The sequence below is a fragment of the Narcine bancroftii genome, chromosome 6 (genome assembly GCF_036971445.1).
Source record: "Narcine bancroftii isolate sNarBan1 chromosome 6, sNarBan1.hap1, whole genome shotgun sequence".
Classification (NCBI taxonomy): domain Eukaryota; kingdom Metazoa; phylum Chordata; class Chondrichthyes; order Torpediniformes; family Narcinidae; genus Narcine; species Narcine bancroftii.
Genome location: NC_091474.1, coordinates 177,530,250 through 177,552,897, shown reverse-complemented (window position 1 = coordinate 177,552,897; position 22,648 = coordinate 177,530,250). Strand labels below are relative to the sequence as shown.

The window sequence follows — 22,648 nt, the reverse complement described above, 5'->3', positions numbered from 1 at the left end:
GATGATTCCCAACAGTGTTCAGTGTCTCGTAGAGTCAAGAAAGCCGCCAAAGCACTCTTGGACATATCGATAGTACTATAACTGGCTAAGTGAACATAAAACAATTCAGTGAGGAAAAGCAAAACATCTGAAACTGAAATGTAATTAACATTTAAACTCTCATTAAAACAAAACAGTTGCCATTTATTAACATAAGTGGCGTATTGTTTCTGAGTTGACTTTCTCCATGAAGCACAAATAATGTCCACCGTTATAAGCTGCAATCCTTTTACACCAAACTTTTCATGCCAATCCTGTGACATAAGAGATCAAGATGAGTGAGAGGATGGGGAAAGAGAGATACTGATTGGACTAGCAGTTCCTTGCTCCTTCTCAACAGTAAAGGCCATTCGAGCAGCATCCAATTTAGCATTGGGAACCAGGTTTGGGAAAGCCAATTTGGCACCACCAGGAGTCCAGTGGCCCCATCCTCCTGAACATGGAGCAGGCATTTAGCTACTAATGAGAAGGGGGGGGGGGGGAAAGCATAGAAATTCAGTTCTTCCCAATCAATCGTAAAAGTGTCTATGGCTTCTGCATGGGGATCTGGCAACCAGGATATGTATCTTGGTACTCGGGCATTTAAACGAGATACAAATAGATCGATTTCTGGCAACCCAAAATTCTGTACTATCAGATTAAAATCTTTCCCCCCAACATCCTTTCTGTTCTATCATTGAACTTTCTAGACATCAAATCCTCCTGATTGTTCAGACCCCCTAGCAAATACGCAGCTGTAATTAAGATATTCCTTTCGATGCACCAGCTCTATGTCTATATTGCGAGCTAGACACATGATGGGGATTTCAAACCTTCCATTTAATTCAGGTATGCTACTGCTGAGGTGTCGTCTAACCTCATCAACATGTGTATACCCCTTTTCTCTGCACAGAATTATTTCAGTGCCAACTGAGCTGCCAACATTTCTAGGAAGTTAATGCCAGATGCTAATTCCAGTCTAATCTCTTGAATGGTCCATCTACCACTGCCAGAGGTAAAGTTTGTGATGCCCCATCCTTCACTACTAGCATCTGATTGGATTTCCATATCAAACTTTCTAATTTCTATCAGGGCATAAGCATGAGATGCATTTATCGTCCACCAGGCAAGGTCTACTCTAGCCTCTTGTGATAAGCTCATAGGTCTATCAAAATGACCCCTGGCAGCCTTAAAGACTTTTTCTTTATCTCTTTCCAGGAATCTATATTTTAGTGAACCGCACTGAATGGCTGGGAAAGCAGCCACTAATTTCCCAATCACTTTTGCTACTTTACATATAGAGGGGCATGATTCTGCAATCAAAGCACAACACGCCTGAAGTACTTCCACCTTTTTATCTTCTGGCAGGGTTATTCTCATAGATTCCGTATTTAAGAGAAACCCGAGGAATTTAATTTTTCTGGTTTGGCTGAGGACTGATTTTTCTGGGTGTATAATAAATCCCAGTTCCTGCAACAGTGCCGTAGTGGCATTCACTACGCTCTGTGTTTTGCTATGGACCTGCCAATCACGATGGTGTCATCCAAGTAACCCATCACCATATGTCCCTCCTTTCTGAGCCAGGAGAAAACTGGCTTCAGCAATTTTGTAAATATTCTGGGTGCTGAACTAAGTCCATTAGGTAGTGTCTTATATTGCCACAATTCGTCCTTCCAAATAAACATCAGGTACTTTCTTGAGAGTGGTGGGGGGGGAGGGATGGTGAATAGATACTGCATAATAAACATCTTGTAAATTGAGAGATGCCATAAAATAACCCTTATGTAATAAAGGCATATCAGAGTGAATCATGTCCATTTTAAAATGTTGGTATAAGACATACTCATTTAGGTCAGATAAATCTAAGATCACTCTCGTTCCCCACTTCTCTTAGGTCTTGTGAATATGTTTGATATGAACTCATTTTCTTCACAGCAGCATTCCATTACATTTTTTTAATGTTCTAATGCCATAATCTCTTTATGTGTAGCTTCCAAGAGCTAGGTGCTGCATATATAATTGTATAATCCTTTACTCCTAACTGGAGGGAATTTCTGTGGGTCAAACTCATTTTGATACCCAGACACTGTATGCTGTACATTAGCATCAGTAATAAGATTACATCATTAGCTAAAGAACATTGTTAATCGACCGCCCACAATCTTATCATCATAATTAGAAAATGCACTCAGCTGTCTATAGGTGGTGCTCATTTTTTCAGCATGCGTGGCTGTGCAATCTGGCTCGACCTCTGCGAAGAGGTTTGGGTGGGAAAATTCTGCTGCAGCTGTCTCCACAGAGAGCGTTGCCCTAAAAAATGCCTGTGTGGTGGTGCCGCCTGAGAGGGATATCCTCTCTTAAAGCCCCCCATGTACCTGCGAAAGGGATGAAACGCTCTTGCCTGTACTCTCGAACCTCTAACCACTCCAGCCTCTGCCTTCTGCTGCTCATTCAGGTCCTTCACCTGTTTACTCAGATCATCACCAAAGAGAAATTTAGTGACAGGTTTAACGGGTTTACATAAATGAGCATACCAAGCATTTAGATCAGGTTTTATCAGCCTGAGGAAGGCATTCAGTTCGTAATTGGCATGGGAGAGCAACCGCAGCGTATCTTGTTGTGCCTCTGTTATATCTGATGACAGTGTCTGAGCAAACACAGTGATACCTTTAACCAGAGAACCCTGTAATCTTTGCAGCTTCATGTCCTTGGCTCTTGTGGGAACGTTCAAATTGCTCCAAATTGCGAATTGCGGGGTTGACTTTTGGTACATCCAGCTGAGGGCAATTGGCTGGGCAGGGGTATTTTTTAATTGTCTTCTAGTACCATCTCTTTGAAGATGCTAGATACCCAGATAAGATATTGACCCCGTAATTTCTTAATCGAGGGGTTGCCCAAAGCCCCTCAGTGCTGCAAATTTTGCTGAGATTGATGGAACTTTTCTCTCATCCCGACCAATGGAAGTAGTGTATTGGAGGTTAGGGGACTTGATTTCCACGTCAGGCCCCTTGGGCTCTACCTCGTCCCATTCATATTGGAAATAAGATTCCTCCCCCTGCTTAGAAGGCGCTTGTGGTTTACTCACGATTGCTGATATGCCTTCCAACTTGTTCAGTCTTAGCAAGATCTCCTCATTGGTCGCAGGCTCTGCACTCCGGCAGGCTTTTGTGTCGGACCCCAATCAAGCAGGTACTCATGGATCAGAGACACTTGCGTTGCCTTTTCTCAGGTTTTTTGTGCAGCTGGAGGTCATCCTCGCTCATCGAGCGGACAGATTAACTACGCCTGACGAGCGGGTTGTAGAGTGGCCAGGCCTTGTCTTATTAAGTGAAGGCACCTCTTCTTCACTGCCACTAGAACTGAAGAGACATGCCCTCAATGAGCTTGCATCCTGAGGTGGCATTTTGGCCAGACACGTCGGACCCCAACTTCAGCTAAGCTAGGTCAATGCAGCCAGACTTGAGCCCCACACTCCATGAGGGTAGGCCACTGTCACCTGATCCCAACCCCAATGGAGGTAGAACGGCTTGCCTTGACCCAACCCCGAATGGAGGTAATTAGGCATTGCTGCTTCTCAGCAGGTTGACCACTCTCCAGCATGCCCATTGGTTCTTTGGTGCTTTAGTTGCACTGTAGGAGCTCTTCGCTGCACTCATCCCCCACCTCAGGGCCCGGAAGCCTCCCACCAGCTGCCCTGGATCATTTTTTGTTCACCTCCTTTGAGGGAGTGCCTTCCTGGGGTTCGTGCTCACCCTCCATACTTTGGTTGGATCATCTTAAACAGGATTTACTGTCTTTTTCCGACCTTTTGTCAGTACTCAAAATGGCACCCGTGCTGCAAGTCAAACAGGTGAATTGGCTGCACATGTGCAGATGGGATCTCATATTAGTGAACCAAAGAGCATTAAAAAATTAATCTAGACAAAGTCATTATCAAATCTCCCAGCATGCAAGTCAGAACTGTACAGAACATTTTTTTTTAAATGAATTCGGAAACCTTAATGTACCACAGCAGAATGAGTACTAATATTACAACTGATGGGAATTCATGATCAGTGGAAATTGTTGCCTGTTTTGTGCCGACACAACTCTTGTAAATTAGAACAAAATGTATCCACAATTTATGGATAATTTTGATGCATGTGATGACAAGAGTAACTCTAACTGGATCCCTTCCTACATTCTATTTTAATTCTGAACTGGGTAGAATCCAAGTTCAATCATCCCAAATTAAAATTAAAGGGCTTATGTTAGTCATTTCTACTTTGATTTAAACTATTAAACGTCCTGTTTAACTTTTGCTTTCAATATCAACACACGACTGAAATGTTCCTATATGGGAAGAAATATTAAATTTTTACATTTGTTACATACTTTGAAGCGACATCACTACATGATGCACTGGTTTAGGAAACAAGTTACTTTTACAGCAGCTTCCATCTCAATATGGAAGATAAAAATGCTCAGTATTTTTAAGCTTCAGAGTAGAAATTAGATGTGGAACTATATTATATTTATTTTGCATTCATATATTATTTTCCATATATTATATGATATCTTTAGAAAATTATGTAGAATAGTTCATAGTTACATATGTTCTTCTGTCAAGAAATACAAAATGTGCATCCTGACATATTTAAGTTGTACTTGTAGTTAGCACAGACAAATGTCAAAGATGGATTTTACCCTTTGTTGTGTGACAGATCAGAGACTCATTGTAGGATTCCATTCCCGTAATGTGGTGAGTAGATCTGTACACATTACTCCAAATATAGCCTAACCAGTTTCATACAGCTGCATCACAACTTCCCAACTTTTAATCTCAGTGCCCCAACTGATGAACACAAGCATGCCATGCATAGATCACATCAATGAATATCAGTATTTTTTTTTGTTATGGAACACCAAAATTAGTGGTTAACATATGAAGAAGTTGCCATAAGATGAAATTATTGACTGATATTTAGTGAGGAAGTACCAGAACTTCTGAATTGAACTGTCAGGATTTCCATGTATTGAAAGCTATAATTCATAAAAACACAAGAACCCCTTAAGTCCCAGAAGTATCTGCCAGCAGTTTTCCAGACATGACGATTGCCTGAATCATTTACCTGAACAGATTCCACACTGTGAGAGCTGTTCCAGTAAAAGCTTCACTGCAAGGAATGATGTCAATCAGTTTAATTAATATTTTTTATTAAATTGTTGTTTAATTAATTTGTTTTAAATTAAAGTATATATTTTTTTCTGTTTTTAATGTTAGTAATAAAAAAATGATAATGAGAGTTCAATGTCATACTCAATTACACTGAAATTCTATTTTCCGCAGTTACCTGACTACGTAAAATCTATGAAAAATAAGTATGGTTTAAATTATCGCTTGATAATAAATAAAGGTTAGCAGCTAGTTAGATTCATATATTAAAAATCAATTAAACAATTGAATGAACGACCACCATATAAGGTCAATAAAATACTACACTTCAAAGCCAGGGCCAGATACCCTAAGCAGAGCCCAACAATGGTTCCCCTGGACCCTTCCATTGTCTAACTGACAAGACATAAAGACTCAATAATTGTTGAAGGTGAAATAATAGATTAAAAGATCAGTTTTCATCCAGGCCAGACCCAACAACTATATTAAATATAACCCGTATATATTTTTTCATTTATTGTGGGGGAGGGGTGGGGGTGCGCTTTCTGTGGGGCCCTAGTTCAGCTGCACTGAAAATTTCTCTGGAAGTAAATATGGCACTTGATAAAAGTCTGTGGTGCCTTTGGTGCCCTAAACATGAGATTATTCTGCTTAATGGTTAATCCAAGCCTGCTCAAAGCACTATTGTATTTGGAAATGTAGTGGTTTGAATGAACTACAGGAAAAACTGAAAATCTGTGCCCTCTTACCCATCCTCTCTCCCTCCTGCCCATCACCCTTCCCCTCCCCCCAATTTTTCTGGCATCACTCTACCCAATTTAGAGTCTCTGGAGAATACAAGTGAATACTTAAGGGAAAGGTAACAATACCAGAGGGACATAAGGAATTGCTATTTCATATATCTTCTTCTTCTCTTCTTTGGCTTGGCTTCGCGGACGAAGATTTATGGAGGGGGTAAAAGTCCACGTCAGCTGCAGGCTCGTTTGTGGCTGACAAGTCCGATGCGGGACAGGCAGACACGGTTGCAGCGGCTGCAGGGGAAAATTGGTTGGTTGGGGTTGGGTGTTGGGTTTTTCCTCCTTTGCCTTTTGTCAGTGAGGTGGGCTCTGTGGTCTTCTTCAAAGGAGGTTGCTGCCCGCCAAACTGTGAGGCGCCAAGATGCACGGTTTGAGGCGATATCAGCCCACTGGCGGTGGTCAATGTGGCAGGCACCAAGAGATTTCTTTAGGCAGTCCTTGTACCTTTTCTTTGGTGTACCTCTGTCACGGTGGCCAGTGGAGAGCTCGCCATATAACACGATCTTGGGAAGGCGATGGTCCTCCATTCTGGAGACGTGACCCATCCAGCGCAGCTGGATCTTCAGCAGCGTGGACTCGATGCTGTCGACCTCTGCCATCTCGAGTACTTCGACGTTAGGGATGAAAGCGCTCCAATTGATGTTGAGGATGGAGCGGAGACAACGCTGGTGGAAGCGTTCTAGGAGCCGTAGGTGATGCTGGTAGAGGACCCATGATTCAGAGCCGAACAGGAGTGTGGGTATGACAACGGCTCTGTATACGCTTATCCATATAACAATTACAGTACACTAACCCCCAACTCTGTGGAATTAGGCCTTCAACCCAACGGTTTCCCACTCCATCACACAAATCACACATCACCCATAGTTAAAGGAAGAGGAGTGTCTGTTTTGTGGTTAACTCTTCGTGATGCTCAGATGTGACAATACTGACCCAGTACTGCTCCTGTCAATTGGTGTATCTGCTGCTGAATTACTGATCCTTCTACACACCACCCCTCTTCCCACTACTTCCCCTTGCCCCCCCCCCACAAGGAAAATCATCTCTGTTGTGCTGTCTGCAGGCTCTATCCCTCCACAGGCAGATGAAAAGGTAGCTTTTGGAGGTCTTACACATCATGATCAACAAACATAATGTATCTTCTCTGTCATCAGTGAAGATAGAACAGATTGCTATTTTTGCTGACAAATGTAAGTAATTTTCTGGCATTTTCAATATATTTCTGAAATTGTATTCTGATGTGGCATCAGATTTTCATGTTAAGACCTCAGGTGTGGCTTGGTGGACTGTATTCTCAATTCTGTTGGTAGAAGGCTGTGTGTTGAAATTCCACTCTAGCAACTTGTGCACAGTCATTCTTTGATGTTTTAGTGTGGATATGATTGGTGTGTTGCTTTGAGAGACTTTAAGCCAGTATCCCATCTTCTCTCCCTAATGGATGTGAGAATTCTATGGTTGTTATTTTTTGGGTGGCATGGCAAAGGCATTTGTCTTTGTCTCTCTGCTCACACTGATCTAGGCTTGATCATTTTACATGAGATTCAATTCAGATTCGGTGGCTTCACAGTGAGGTAAGTCCAGGCAGTGGCTGACAAGCAAAGGATTATCTTTATTGTATGCTCAGAAAAATTGTAATGTGGAAGACACAAAGCAACACTTGATACTAAAACTATATAGGCCATCACATTGGGTACAGCAATCTCCGATACCAGTGGCCTCTATCTCTATCTCTATATTTCTATCTCTATATTTCTATCTCTATATTTCTAACTCTCTATTACATACACAGGTTCAGTAATGAGCACACTCTTACAAGACAGGGACTTCAACTCCCCATTCCCTGTACAACTGGGTGCAGCTCAATGCTAAGTATTCCCACACAATACTACAGTCCTGCTCCAAATGTAGTGCATACCTTACCAATGACTCCCCCAGCGATGTCCACAGTTCGCAATCTGGCGTAGAGCGGCATTCATGGTCAGGACCAAGAAACAAAGAGAATGTGCTGCTGCATGTAGTAAGTTTTTAAAGGTTTCAGATTTCAGATTAATTGTCAGTGTACATACATGACATCACATGCAATCCTGAGATTCTTTTTCTTTCTGCAGGTGAGACAGAATTAACACTTATCGGTAGTGCAAGAAAACATTGTACATAGTGTATACGTGTATACAAATAAAGAACTAATAAGCGTTATTAAATGAGGCCCTGTTTGAGTTTGTCATTGAGGAGTCTGATGGTGGAGGGGTAGCATCTGTTCCTGAACCTGATGGTGTGAGTCTTGTGGCACCTAGTCCTCTTTCCTGATGGCAGCAGAGAGAACAGGGTGTGCACTGGGTGGTGCAGTTCCTTGATGATTGCTGCTGGTCTCCAATGGCAGCATTCCCTGCAGATGTTCTCGATAATGGGGAAGGTTTTGCCTGTGATGTTCTAGGCTGTGGGCACTACCTTTTGGAGGACTTTCTGCTCAGGGATCTTGGTATCTCCATACTAGACCATGATGCAGCTGGTCAGCACACCTTCCACCACTCATCTGTAGAAATTTGCCAAACCTTCACAAACTCCTGAAGAAGTAGAGAAGTTGACATGCTTTCTTCATGATGCCATTAGTGTGTTGACCAGAGTTTAAAGTGCAGTAAGATGGGGAGTCTGGAACCTTGTAATAAATAAGTAATTTAAAGAGGCCAATGATCAGGTATGTACTAATGGGAATCTTCTCTGGATATTTTTGCTTCCTTCCAGTGGTAAAAAAAAAATCAATGGGGAGATGATGCACATGTCTGAGAGAGAATATGTTGCTGGCATACAGGGGAAGAAGGGAAGTGAGAGTGGGACTAAAGTAATTGTTCCCATGGCAGCCCAATTGGACACTTTCTTCCAAGTCCAAATATATATGAGATTGTTCATGAAGATTTCTGTAAGTTTTGAAATATACCTCCAGTGTGATTCTGTGGGTATGAAACATGATTTCCATTTATTTCTATATAAAATAAGCATAACGACTTAAAATAAAAATGTTGTTATGTTGCGGTGTGAGCAGTGGAAGAAACACAGCCACCACATTGAGGGTCATTAACGACTGTTTTTATTCAAATTCAGCATGCCCCTTTAAGGGCAGCATGAGCTCAGACGTCAAAATCACTGCCCAGGGTGTACGCTGGAAGGGATGCTGGAGTCAGAGAGAAACCTCTGATGACGCCTTTTCTCCATGGCTGTCCCACCACGTGGCGATACAAGTGGGGCCGGTTCACCATGAGGATGTGCACCGCCACAGTTTCATGAAATAAATAATTCAGTTAAATTTGAAACAAAATAGGTTGAAATTTAGGTTCATGTCTAAGTTTTAATTAGATAATAAAAGTGGGGAAAAAACAACATTGAGAATGCCTGTTTTCTCGATCTACTGGCAATCATTGGATTAACTTAACTAATCATGCAGTTGTATTTACCCAGGTCCACGATTGTCAAGGGGTAGGTATTTTATACTTTGGCTAATGATAAACTTTATAAAAATGAACAGGAAACAGCTGCCATGAGTTTAAAAATTATGTGGAAAACAGATCCCTGCTGAGTTTAAAAGCAGCACAAAAAAAACCAAGAGCCCCATTGAATAAAAGGAGCAGGTAAAGCAATGTCCCAGTGAGTTTAATGAGCATTAGGTTTAAACAAAATCCTTGAGCATCCATGAAAGTTTTCACTGCATATTAACCAGCAGGTAATCTGATAGCAACAGTAATAATTTACGAGCATTCTTTCTGTTAGTTGACTTAATTTAATAAATACAAATACGGATGGACACCTCAGGTCCAAGGAATGCATACCCTATGCCATCAAGAAACTTCAGAAAACTTCTCACAATGCAGTTTCAAAAATGAAGTAAATTATGATGTAATTTGATAATGTCCTCTGGATTCAGAATATTGAAGAATGCACACCAATGCCTATAGTTTCTGAGGAGGTTTGGCATGTCATCGAATACACTATCAAACCTTTGCAGGTGTACTGTGGAAAGTATGCTGTCTTGTTGAATCACGGCCTGGTTTGATAATTTTGTGCCTCGAAGCCCCAAGAAGGCTACAGAAAGAGGCAAACATTGGCAAATTTATCAAAGGCTCTGACCTCCCAACCAGTGAAGACATCCATTTGAGAAAATGCCTCCAGAAGGCAACCTCCATCACACTGGCTAGAGCCTCTTCTCACTGCTACTTTTGGAAGAAGATTCATAAGCCTGAAGAATAACACTTGTTGTTTGAAAAACAATTTCTTTTAACAGTTATCAGACATTTAAACTCCCCTTACTTCCCTAATCATAAACTACACCAGTACCACAAAAAAGCCTGTCTGGCACTCATTCTTATAATCCAGATATACAGCAAAGAAACAGGCTATTTTAGCCCACAAATCTGTGCTGCCCAATTTACACCCAATTAACCTACACCCGTGGAAGGTTTTAAACAGTGAAAGTAAACTGGAGCCTCATGCAGACATTGAGAAAACATACAAACTCATTACAGACAGCACAGGATTCAAACAACAATCCTGATTGCTGGCGCTGTAAGGGTGTTGCGCTGACCACTACACCAACTGTGCCACCCTCTTGCTCTATGATAAACGTGAATATTTATTTCCTTTTATCTGTTGCATCTATTATCTCTCTTTATTAATTTAATTTAACGTGTTCTTTTGTAATTTTTATGAAGTTCCTGTTTTGCAGCAGGAAGCAATCATTTTAGTACATATGTAGTGTGCACGGTATATATGACATTAAATTACTTATCTTCATCTTCTCTATTGTTCATACCTGAGTCTGAGTGCTTTATGGATTGTACATTTCAAATGATGAGAGTGGGTGACGATCTGGACCAACAAACTGAGAAAAAGCAGTTCGTTTGTGAAACTTACTCTCCAGCCATTATTCAATTGTGAACACAATTGGGGGTGCGGTGTTTCCCCTGCAGAGCACACCAAAGATCAAGATAATAACATAATGGGAGTCCGACTCTCCAAAGAGAGAGGAGAAAGATCAAGAGAACAAACTTTTTTGGGATTCTGTAGGAATTTCTGCAATGTCACGGCTAATTCTAGTTAGTTCGATTGACTTGCTGATGCTGTGGTTAAATATATCACTGCACAGCTGCAGAAACAGGTGGAAGGGCAGAGGCCAGCCAGGCATCAGGGTCTATATCTGTGTTCATGAAATGGGCAGAAAAAAGCCATGTAATCCTGCAAGAAGATTTCAAAGAGTAAGGAAAGATTATGGAGCAGAGTCTCCAAATAAGTGATCTCTACTCTATATGCCTGGAGAATAGGGGGAAAGAAGAGTTTATTGTGTTTTTACCCTTCCACTGACATTTGCCTATCACCTATCAACCTGTGCTTCTCCTCACCTTTCTCCTCCTCCTCCCCCCATACCTTCTTGTTTGGATGTTGCCTGATCTTTAGCATTCCCGATAAAGGGCTCAGGCCCAAAATGTCCACTGCCCGTTACTATCAATGGATGCCACATGACAACACTTTTATGTATTATTACAGATAATTATGTGACAGAGAGGTGATAGAAGAGAGAGACTTTTAATTCCTGCAGTGATTGGTCCAAATCTGCAGGAGGTGGGAAGTAAACGATTGGCTTGAATCTCAACAAAGGTGTGACCAGTGTGTTCATGGAAGGTATACAGGCATTGTGTGGGGAGATTTAAACACATTTCGAAAGAAGCTTGACATGAATGAATAAAAAGGAGAATAAAAAAAAATAAAAAGTATTGTGAGAGAAAGGTAGCATCCAAATAAGAAATAGATCTTTCTTAGGTGAGACTAGATGCAAGTGCATTGAACCTAATGAAAGAGATGAGATACCTTGATGGGATTACAGTGCAATTTACCTTAATATGATTCCAGAGCTGTGGTTAGAGAAGAATGAGAAAGGGAAGAATGGACTGGAGTGCCAGTGTTGTTTAAGGGGGATGTTTCAGTACTGGAGAGAGAGAATATCCTGGAATAATCAAGGACAGAATCTATCTGTTCAGAATTAAGTAAAAATAGAACTGCGCTTATACTACAGGGACTGTACTGTAGGTCATTAACAAATGTGAAGGATATTAAGGAGATAATTTTCAGGGAAATCGCTGAAAAAAGAATAAGGGAGATTTCAGTGATCCAAATATAGACAGTGATGTGAACTTGCTGAAAAGGATGTGGGAGAGATTTACCAAAATGTTTCCAAAGAGGAAAAAAAACAATTATGTGGATATAACACTGAAATTGGGGTTACTCTCCTTTGAAGAGATCTTCTATTAAATTTGGTACATTATGGGTCAAAGGGTGTGCTTCTATGTTGTATGTTATATGTTCTATCTAGGACAACTTGGTTACTGTAGAGCGCGGAACAGTTAACATAAAGGATGGTATGATTAGCGGATTGATTAACACAACACCATTAAAGTGCTAGCAACTGGGACCAGGGTTTGAATCCCATGCTGTCTGTAAGGAGTTTCCATGTGACTACATGGGTTTCCTCCCACCTTTCAAAATGTTCTGGGGGGTTGTCAGTCAACTGGGTCTAATTAGGCGGCATGGGGCTCATGGTCCGAAAATGTCTGTTACCGTGGTATATGTCTAATTTTTGTTTTTTCAATTTAATATGGGCTTAGGAAGTTAATTGGTCATATGGATATATTTGAGCAGCACAGGGCTAATGAGCCAGAAAGGCCTGTTACATGCTGCATCTTGAAATTATAAAATCATTTTAAAATCATGAAGGATGTAGGAAGAGTAGATGGAGGGAAATCCTATGGTGGAGTAGTCAAGAACAGGATGTATATAACAAAGCTGATTGATACATAAATAAAATGTGACAGGAGAATTTTTTTCACAGAATGTTTGTTTAGGTATGGAATGCACTGCTAGGGGGAGATTCAATTGTGGCGTTCATAAAGCATCCGGCTAACAATACAAAAGGTAAAACTATGCAGGGGTCATGGTGAAGGTGGGGAAAATAGGATTAACTGGCTGGACATAGAGTTATAAACTCATAGAACACAGAACTGACCAAACTGGCATTTTGAATCATGTTTTCCTGCATTATGCCAGATCTTTCCAAACCCTTCCTGTCCATTTTCGGTCCAAATGCTTTTGAACATGAAAATTGTACCTGCCTTTATAGTTACTTCTGGCAGCTTGATGTAGATACTGACTATTCTCAGGGACAAAATAAAATGCCCATCAGATCCCTCTTAAATCTTTCCCATCTCATTTTATACCATCTTGGTCTAGAATTAAAATCAGAATTTATTGTCCTGAACAAGGCATGAAATTTAGTGTTTTGCAGCAGCATCTTAGTGCAAACAAACATATTATAAATAATCTCTCAACAATACATTTTTTTAAAATAGTAGTGCTCGAAAGGTAAGGCAGTGTCTTTGGTTCGTTGATTATTCAGGAATCTGATGGCTGCAGGGAAGATGTGCCGCTGAGTACTCATCTTTGTACCTTTTCCCAGATGGTAACAGAGTGAAGAGAGAACATGGCCTGGGTGGTGGGGGTTGTTGAGGATAAAGGCTGCTTTTTTAAGACACGGCTTCATCTAGATGTCCTCAATGGAGTGAAGTCTGGAGTCTATGATGTCAAGTTAACAATCCTCTGCAGTATTTTCTTGTCCTGAGATTTGGCGTCTCCATATCAGACAATGATGCAACCAGCCAGAATCATCTCCACAGTACACCTATAGAAGTTTACGAGAGTTTTTAGTGACATACCGAATCTCCTCAAACACCTCACAATGTATAGCCGCTGGTGAATCTTCTTCATGATTGTATCAACACAGAGGCTCCAGGACAGATCCTTGGAGATGTTGCACCCAGGAATTTGAATTTTTTGACCTTCTCCACTATTAAGCCCTCGATGTGGATTGGGATGTGTTCCCCTGACTTCTATCTGAAGTCCACAATCATCTCTTTTGTTTTGCTAATATTGAGTGCATGATTGTTGGTGTGACACCACTCAAAGAGTTAATTTATCTCCCTCCTGTACACTTCCTCATTGCCATTTGTGATTCCACTGACAACTGTGGTGTCATTGGTATATTGGTAGATAGCATTGGAATTGTACATGGCCACACAGTCATGAGTGAATAATGAGGAGAGCAATGGGCTAAGCCCACATCCTTGGGGTGCTCCTGTGTTAATAATAAGTGAGAAGGAGACATTGTTTCCAATCCGTACTGACTATGACTTTCTGATGAGTAAGTTGAGGATCTAGTTGCAGAGAGTGGTGCAGATGCTCAGAGTTTGTAGCTTCTTGACCAGCATTGAGGGAATAATGGTATTGAAGGCAGTCAATGAAGAGTAGCCATATCTACCCTGAAAAAAAGACTTTAGGTCTTCACTTTATCCATGGCCCTCACAATTTTAACAGCCCTCTATGAGGTCACCTCTCAGTCACCAAGAATCCAAGGAAAATGTCCTGACCTATCCAGAATCTCGTTATGACACAAATCCTTCAGTCATAGTAAAAATGTGGCCTTGCCAATGTCTTGTGCAGCTATAGCATGATGTCTCAACTCTTGTACTTACTGCCCTGACCTATGAAAGCAAATATATCAAATGGCTTCTTCAATACTGTCTACTGATATTGACAGTTTCAAGAAACTATGGACCAGTATCACAAGGTCCCTTTGTCCTTACACATTCCCCAGGACCCTTTCATTTATCAATATCCAACAATCAGACTTAACTAAATTAAACTCTGTCTGCCATTTCTCTGCCCTCAGTTTTTTCAAGATCTTAAAAAAGAGTTTCACAAAAGACAAGCATGGTTAGTGTAGTGGTTAGCACAAAGCTATTACAGCACCAGCCACACCGGTACAAGTCCAGTGCTGTCTGTAAGGAGTTTGTATATTCTCCCTGTGACTGCATGGATTTTCCCCAGGTGCTCTGATTTGCTCCCACCCTTCAAAACGGATGGGGATGTAGGTTAATTCGGTGTAATTGTATGACATGGGATCATGATTCGGAAGGATCAGTTATTGTGCTTCATGTCTAATTAATTATAATTAAAACCTTCCTCATTATTCAATATATCAACAAGTTTGGTGTCATCCACAAACTTACTGCACTTGCCACCTACATTCCCATCCAGATCATTAAAATAAATGACAAACAAGATTAAACCCGACTCTAATCTCTGTGGTAATCACTGCTACAGATTTTCAGTGTGAAAAACAATTCTAGCCACCACGTTCTGCCTTCTACCACCAAATTAATTTTGTATCCAATTGGCAGACTCACACCAAATCCAATGATATTGAACCTTTCCAGCTATCTTACCACATGACCCTTGTTAAAGGCCATTCTAAAGTTCACGTAGATAATGTCCATCACCCTACCTTCAATTTCTCGGTCACAGAAGACAATCATATTTGTGAGGCATGATTTCCATTGTACAAAACCATACTGAAAATCTCTAATCAGCATTTGGCTTTCCAATGTCAATACATTTTGGCTTTCAGAATCCCATCCAATGACTTTCCTATCACTCCCCTTAAGATCACTTGTCTGCAGTTATCAGGCTATTCTTTGCAGCCTTTCTGAAATAAAGGCAAAACATTTGTCATCCTCCAGTCTTTCAGCACTTCACCCTTGCCTAATAATATGCCAGCAAGTTTGAAATCTCCATGCAGAGTGAGTGTGTGTGTGTGTAAAATTCACAAGCAATATCCCAATTTCATTCTAATATTGCAGTCCTCATTGAATGTGGCAGCAGAGCATGAAGTTACAGCAGTTCTCTAGTACTTAGGCTGAAGAAAACACAGAGCAAATTCTCCTCTATTGACTGGAAAGGATTAGATAAGTATTCATCTTAGATGTTTTTAATTATTTGAGATTTAAAAAAATGTTTTAAATTTTTCAAAATTATTTGGTGTGTTTTAAATTTACTTTTTAATGTCTTAATTTCTCAAATGTTTTTATAGTTTAAGATCTTGAATTGTCTTTGCATGTGGATAGAAGATTTCCTCTTGTGATAAAATCTAGACATGGGAGTCATTGTTTAAAAACAAGTGGCAAATCATTTAAAACAGAGATGAGGCCATTTCTTTCTCTGAGAGGGTCACAGATATTTGCAACTCTCTTGCTCATAGGATAGTGGAAGCAGACTTTACTAAAGGCAGACTTAGACCATTGATAAGGACAGGGGTTTAAACTTATTATGAGCAGGGCTGGTGCCAGACTCTTTTGCGCCCTACTAAAGGCTGAGTGCGGGGGGAGAGGAGGGATGGGTTGCTAAGTGGGGGATGTAATTCCTGATGTGACTTTCAACGTGCCACTCCCTCCCTCTGCCATACCAGACTAACACATGTGCTTACAGCAAGCTAGTCATTCATGACACAGAGGTGCCAGAGCTGTTGGAATCTCTCTTCAGCAGCGCCCTCTAAGATCTGCACCCTAGGCAGCTGCCTAGTTGGCCAAATGGTAGCGCTGGCCCTGACCATGAGTGATGGGAATATGAGTTAAAGCAACCATCTCAACCTTTGTGTTTTAAGCTATGGCCACCTTAGGCTCAAAGTTTATTGGCCCCCTTCCCTGTGAAGCAGTTATTTAATACATTTTTTTCCTGTACTTCTCTCCTTCTCCTTCCAATGACATAAAAAACATTTTTAAAAATTATGATCTCAGTCCATTGCCCCTTAAATGTGTTGTGGCCCCTGTTGAGAATGACAAAGTTAAATTGAGGACTGTAATATTAGAATGAAATTGGGCTATTGCTTGTGAATGTTACACACACACACACACACACACACTCACACACACACACACACACACACTCACACACACACACACACACACACTCACACACACTCACACACACACACACACACACTCACACACACACACACTCACACACACACACACACTCACACACACACACTCACACACACACACACACTCACACACTCACACACTCACACACACACACTCACACACACACACACTCACACACACACACTCACACACACACTCACACACACACACTCACACACACACACACTCACACACACACACACTCACACACACACACACAATTATAGAAAGTCAGGACAAGCTAGAAGATTTAAATGGCTTACTTCTGTTTCTAATGTACATTTTTGAAGTCTTTTGTGAATATTTCTGACATCCTTCAAGGGACATAACAGAGGATGGTTAAGTCTTGTTCCAACAGTTCCATAATGACCAGTGTTGAAGATATTCAATTGACAGGATTAGTGAATGGAACCCTAGATTCACTGTTGAGTTTCTTATGTTCCAACAAATTCTCTGTGGGGAATGAGGAGAGATTGCAACTAAAGAGCTGGGCAAAGGGTAGTGAACAAAAAGGTAAATGTAATGATTTTATAGGTCTGGATAAGTATAACTGGCTTTCTCTGATCACAAATTTTACGGCATAGTATTTAAGTGCAGTTTACTTCGTTATAGTGGACGTAGACAGTAGGACAAATATATAGGCATCAAAATAAGCATTTGCAGTGCCACTTAGGAGTCTACGTCAGGGAATTGGGGCCAGAGTGAGTCATCTTCACGTCAATTATTTACGTAATGCAATGGAAAGCCACCTTTTTAAATGTGCCAACAACACACACACTGGTAGCATTTGTAACCAATTTGATAGAATCTCTAAATTATTATTAATAAATAGGCAAAATATAACCAATGGATTTCAGTGCAAGTGATGGAAAGTTACTAATTTTTTATCTACAGTAGAGCAGAGAATATAAAGGAACTCAGGGAGTCAGGAAGCATTTGTTGAAAGAGGAACAAATGTAATATTTCATGTTTAAGGATCCTCCATCAGAACTGGAAAAAATAGAAAAGAAACTTTCCCCCACCCCCATGCAAAACAGCAAATTATCCCCTCTTGTGGCTAAATATCTTCTTACCTGAATGCACCCAAAGCCCATCCAAGGCGCTGATGCCAAACCTCCTTGGGAAGGGATAATCAGCAGAGCACTGGGCTCCGCCGACGCAACTGAATGCGTAGCCTCTTACAACCAACTCCCTGCTGCCTGACAGCCCCCCCACCCCGTTACCTGATCATCCACCGCCAGCCTCCCCTGCCCCACCCCATTACCTGACAGCCCCTCACCCCACTGGGGAGGGGAGGTCTGCGGGGGCCGCTGGGGCAGGGGAGGCTGGCGGTGGATGATAGGGCAGGGGCGGTCGGCAGGGACGTCAGGGGTGGCTGGTGTGGGCTGAGACAGCCCAGCTAGCCACTCCGGCACCTCACTGGGTGCTTCAGTCTTCAGGGCCGCTTTCTGCTGCTCAAAATATGGCATAGCAATGGCAGTCTTTCCTACTCATAATGCCACTCACAGCTGGAACTGATATGGGAAACACAGAGCAGTTCCACCTGTGTGGGGGATTATGGATAGGGAAGACGGCCATTGCTATGTCACATATTTATGATGGGTGACATTGTGGCATCAGTCGCCCCACCTCCATCAGATCCAGAGGGTGCTACAAGGCTCTGAATATCAATGGGATGCTGGAGCACCCTTTTTGTGCTGCTGTCTGAAATCTGAGTTCTTAGTTTTCAATCCACTCCTATTACCGCCCTCAAGGTGGAGGGTTCACCTGAAATGGCCTATAGTTGCAAGAAGCAGAAAAGTTGGTGGAGGCTAGGACAATGGCTTTTTACACAAAAATCTCACGATATTGCTGGAAGGAAGACCTGGCATTAAGCCGAATTTGGTCGTTTACACTGAACCAAATAAAGCCAGCATAATGCTGGGTCAGTGTGTCTATTTACACAGCAAGCTGGCATTCCGAGAGCAAAAGAGGCATGTGTACCACAACTATGTCAGCATCTAGTGTCACATATTACATCCCATATTTGATGGCATGATAGATTTACTTTTTTCCTAAAAAATGGCTCAAAATTATTCCTCCAGTTATAGATGCAAAATTGAAATTAGGGTGATAATGTTGAGTAATGCAACAATAATCATAATTGCTGCATGCCTCACTAGCATTACCACTAGCTATCGTAGGAGGCTGGTGGTGGGCTGTCAGGAGACCTTCCCAGTGGCCCACTGTCAGTCCCCGCACTGGTCATTATTGTGTTGAGAAAGTGTCAGGTTTGAAAGGGATGAGTCTGGACACATGGGTTGGAATCAAACATTACTTTTATTAATAAAAAACAATTAATAGAAGAACGTGGGAAAATCATAGGGGGAAATAAAACACACACATGATTTAAAAAAGAATGTGGGAAATATGCACACAATTTAATAAAACATACATGCACAATTTTAAAAAAAATACGTGGGAAAATCTACCACAAGTATTGATCTATAGTAGTGGATTCACAGTCCAATCTCACTTCTCATTCCTCCAAGTACACTGGTTACAGGCAATTTTCTTTCCACTCACACACCTTAAGTTATCCCGATGATATCGGTGGTCTGTGATTAGTATGGGATTGCTAAAGGTGGTATGTGAGTGGGAAGGGAAGGTTGAGAATCACTGCTCTAGAGCCAATTGTTACTGAAATATTTTGCTTAAGAAAAATTGTCATTGGCCCATTTCCTTTGGAGTCATGAAACCATGTGCATAACGAATCAATTAGGTACAATTAAAACAGTGATTTTCAAACCTTTTCTTTCCATTCACATACAACCTTAAGTAATCCCTTACTAATCATCATTATCTATCTATCATTGGGGGCTGGTGGAAGGCAATGGGTTGGGGTAGTGCATGGCAGTGGGCTTCAGACTGCACAAACTGAGGAAAAATCCACAGATCAGATTGGTCACAGCACAAGATGACTAGAGACACCTGGGGCAGCTGTGAGCAGGTGATTGGATCATTATGGAGGATGATCATTTATCACAATGCCTCTTCCTAACATTAATCTCCTCTCCCTTGTTACGAGCCCAGAGGACCCATAAACCCAGCAGCAATAGATATTCACCAAGACAAATGGTTACTTAAACAAAAGGTGCTTTTAATTAACTTTAAACATGAAAATAGAATCAAACTTTAACTTAACACTATTAACTTACTTAACCTAACTTAACCTTCTAATTTTAAGCGCACATGTATGTAATGTGTGTGTAAGTTAGAAAAGTTCTTTGATTCACAGTCCAATCTCACTTCTCATTCCTCCAAGTTCACTGGTTATAGGCAATTTTATACTGGGCACAAAATTTAACATTTATAAAGTTCACCAGGCTTTGGAGCTTGCAAGGTAAATGGTTACCACTCAGGAAGGTTCTTGTCGATTTTCAGAGAGAGATTTATTGTTCCAAGATATCTATAACTGATGTACTTCCATCAGTCATCTCAGTGTCTTGCTGACAAAACTTGCCCTGTCAGGATTCTCCAGATGATAACCTTTTTCTTTCAGGTCATCACAGAGTTTCTTTTTGTTTCTCTTATTCCAAGTGAAACATTAGACAGCCAGTCCTCTCCTCTTGCATGAACAACAAGAGCTTTGACCAGGCTGTCTTACAACTTCCATAAGCTTGCCAGCTTGTTCTGTTCCACTCCCAGCTGCTGTCTGCTTGCTGTAACACTGCACAAGTGATCTTTCTCTCTCTCTCTCTCTCTCTCTCTCTCTCTCTGAGAGAAAGCCTGTTTTACTCTCTCTGCTTAAAACCACATGACCTCCTTAGAACAGCAAGCTCTCTTCCAGAGGTAGCTCCGACATGCTCTTTTATCTGTTGACTTTTGTAAACAACAATCCATTAGTGAAGTCTCTTGAGCACTCTTCAAAACTTTTGCAAAAGCTCTGAGGCCTCGATATGTCTAGCATGGGGCAGAGCTCCAGTATTTTAAATAAGATCTGTTTTAAAGTGTTTGTATGTAACCTACTCTAACAAACCTTTCCCAATTTAGCTCCCAAAAAGATATGTATATACTCTTTCACACGCTTAATATCTTAAGGTCTGTCAGTGACTGCCATGAACCATTTAATAACTGACCATTCACACCCTCCTTCTTTAGATCCAGACTCATTAACCTTTGATACATACTTTTTTTCTTATTCATGAATGATCAAGCCCTGTTTTGAAAGACCAACAGCCACCCCACATCTGTCCTGTCAAAACCATGAATTATGAATTTATGAATTAAATCATCTCTCAATCTCCTCCCACCAACACATCCATGTTTCACCCACCTAATGAAATGGATAGTCTAGTAGAGGATGCATCACTATTTCACCACCAGGTCATTTCATCTACAGCTCATTTCAGACCTTGCATTTATGGGAGCATGATTAGACACCTGAGATAGGCTGAACCTCAAGTGCCTGCTGGTAAGGTATTCCCAAGTGAACTACTTGCTGTCAGTCAGATCAACTCAGCCTTTTAGCTTTGGGGTATAATTTTGGGCCTCCAGAAGAGGGTGGGACAGTGGTATTATTATTAAAAAGATTTTTTTTCCTCTTGTTCTACTTGCATATTTTGTCCATAAATACGCTATAAAAAAAATGGTACACATACACATCCTTGCCTGAGTTGTCTTGGAATGCCAATTGCCCTTTTGCACAGACAGTGTTCCGGCACTGATACTACCTCTGCTGCTAGAAAAAATCTGGAACTGGAATGACCCTCCCCCACCCCGCCCCCCCCCCCCATTCCATGTTGGTGCCTTTTACACGGAAGGAGTAGCATAAAAAACAATCTGCTAATATCCCGAAACAAAGTGCCCGTGTAAAAGACACCTCTGATAGGATAAGCCCATGATTGCCTTGATGAAATATTGTTGATAAAGTCTTCTGGTTGATGACTTAAAGAGAATTGTCAGAGGGAAAACAAAGCAACATTTAAAAACTCTGAAATCCATGTCAGAACCATGAGATATGCCCAGCAGATCAGGTAGTGCTTGCAGAAATTTAAAAAAAAACAGGATTAAGGTCAGAGATGGGAAAAATGGTATGTTCTGAAACATAGAGAGAAATCAGTTACATAAACTTGTTGAATTCAGTATTGAGTCCTGAAAATTGTGATGTACCCAGATAGAGTGATGTTTCTGAAGCTTAAAGTGGGGCCTCATTAGACTGCAGTAGAGCACAGGTGGATAGGTCAGAGTGGGAGTGGCATGGAAAAATAAAGCCTCCTCCTGTTCCTTCATTCAAAGGATGTAAGGGAGTCCTTGCCATTAGCTTGGAAGGACACTTTCCATATTTGCTCTTGCTGGCTTTTTTGCTATTTTAGTTCTATCCACATCCTTATCGCCTTCCTGAAAATTTATCACTGTAAGGTTTCAAGTTGATAAGAATGTTCCAGAAATATCCTTCCTCTTATAAGAATGTAGGAATGCTAGAGGGTTAAAAAAAAAGTTAAAAGATATTTTGCCAGAATTTATTGCAAGAATTTATTGCGATTGCAAGACCTCAGGACAAAGGCTTTTTAAAACCTTCCTGTTATGGTGAACATTTGTGAAACTTATTGTTGTTTACTGCATGGATCTTAGACATTGCTTCAGACAAAACTGTACTCAAGTTTATAGGAATATATGTCACAAGTAATTAACGATCCAAAGGCCTTTGGAAAAAAGGTTTTCACTAATGACACATCAACAGTACATGAAGAGTTGTTGTTTGCATCTAATGCTGTCATAACATATCTAATGACTGTTTCCCCAAGGTATAACCTGATTAGCTCTGGGTCAAGGTCTATGCATTC

At 41.0% G+C, this 22,648-nt stretch overlaps 1 long non-coding RNA gene across 1 annotated transcript in view; it reads left to right on the top strand.

Annotated features, from left to right (window-relative positions):
* The window catches only part of LOC138736790 (uncharacterized), a 45,571-nt gene that overhangs the window by 3,904 nt on the left and 19,019 nt on the right, over positions 1-22,648 (top strand). The gene's annotated exons all lie outside the window — the stretch shown is intronic.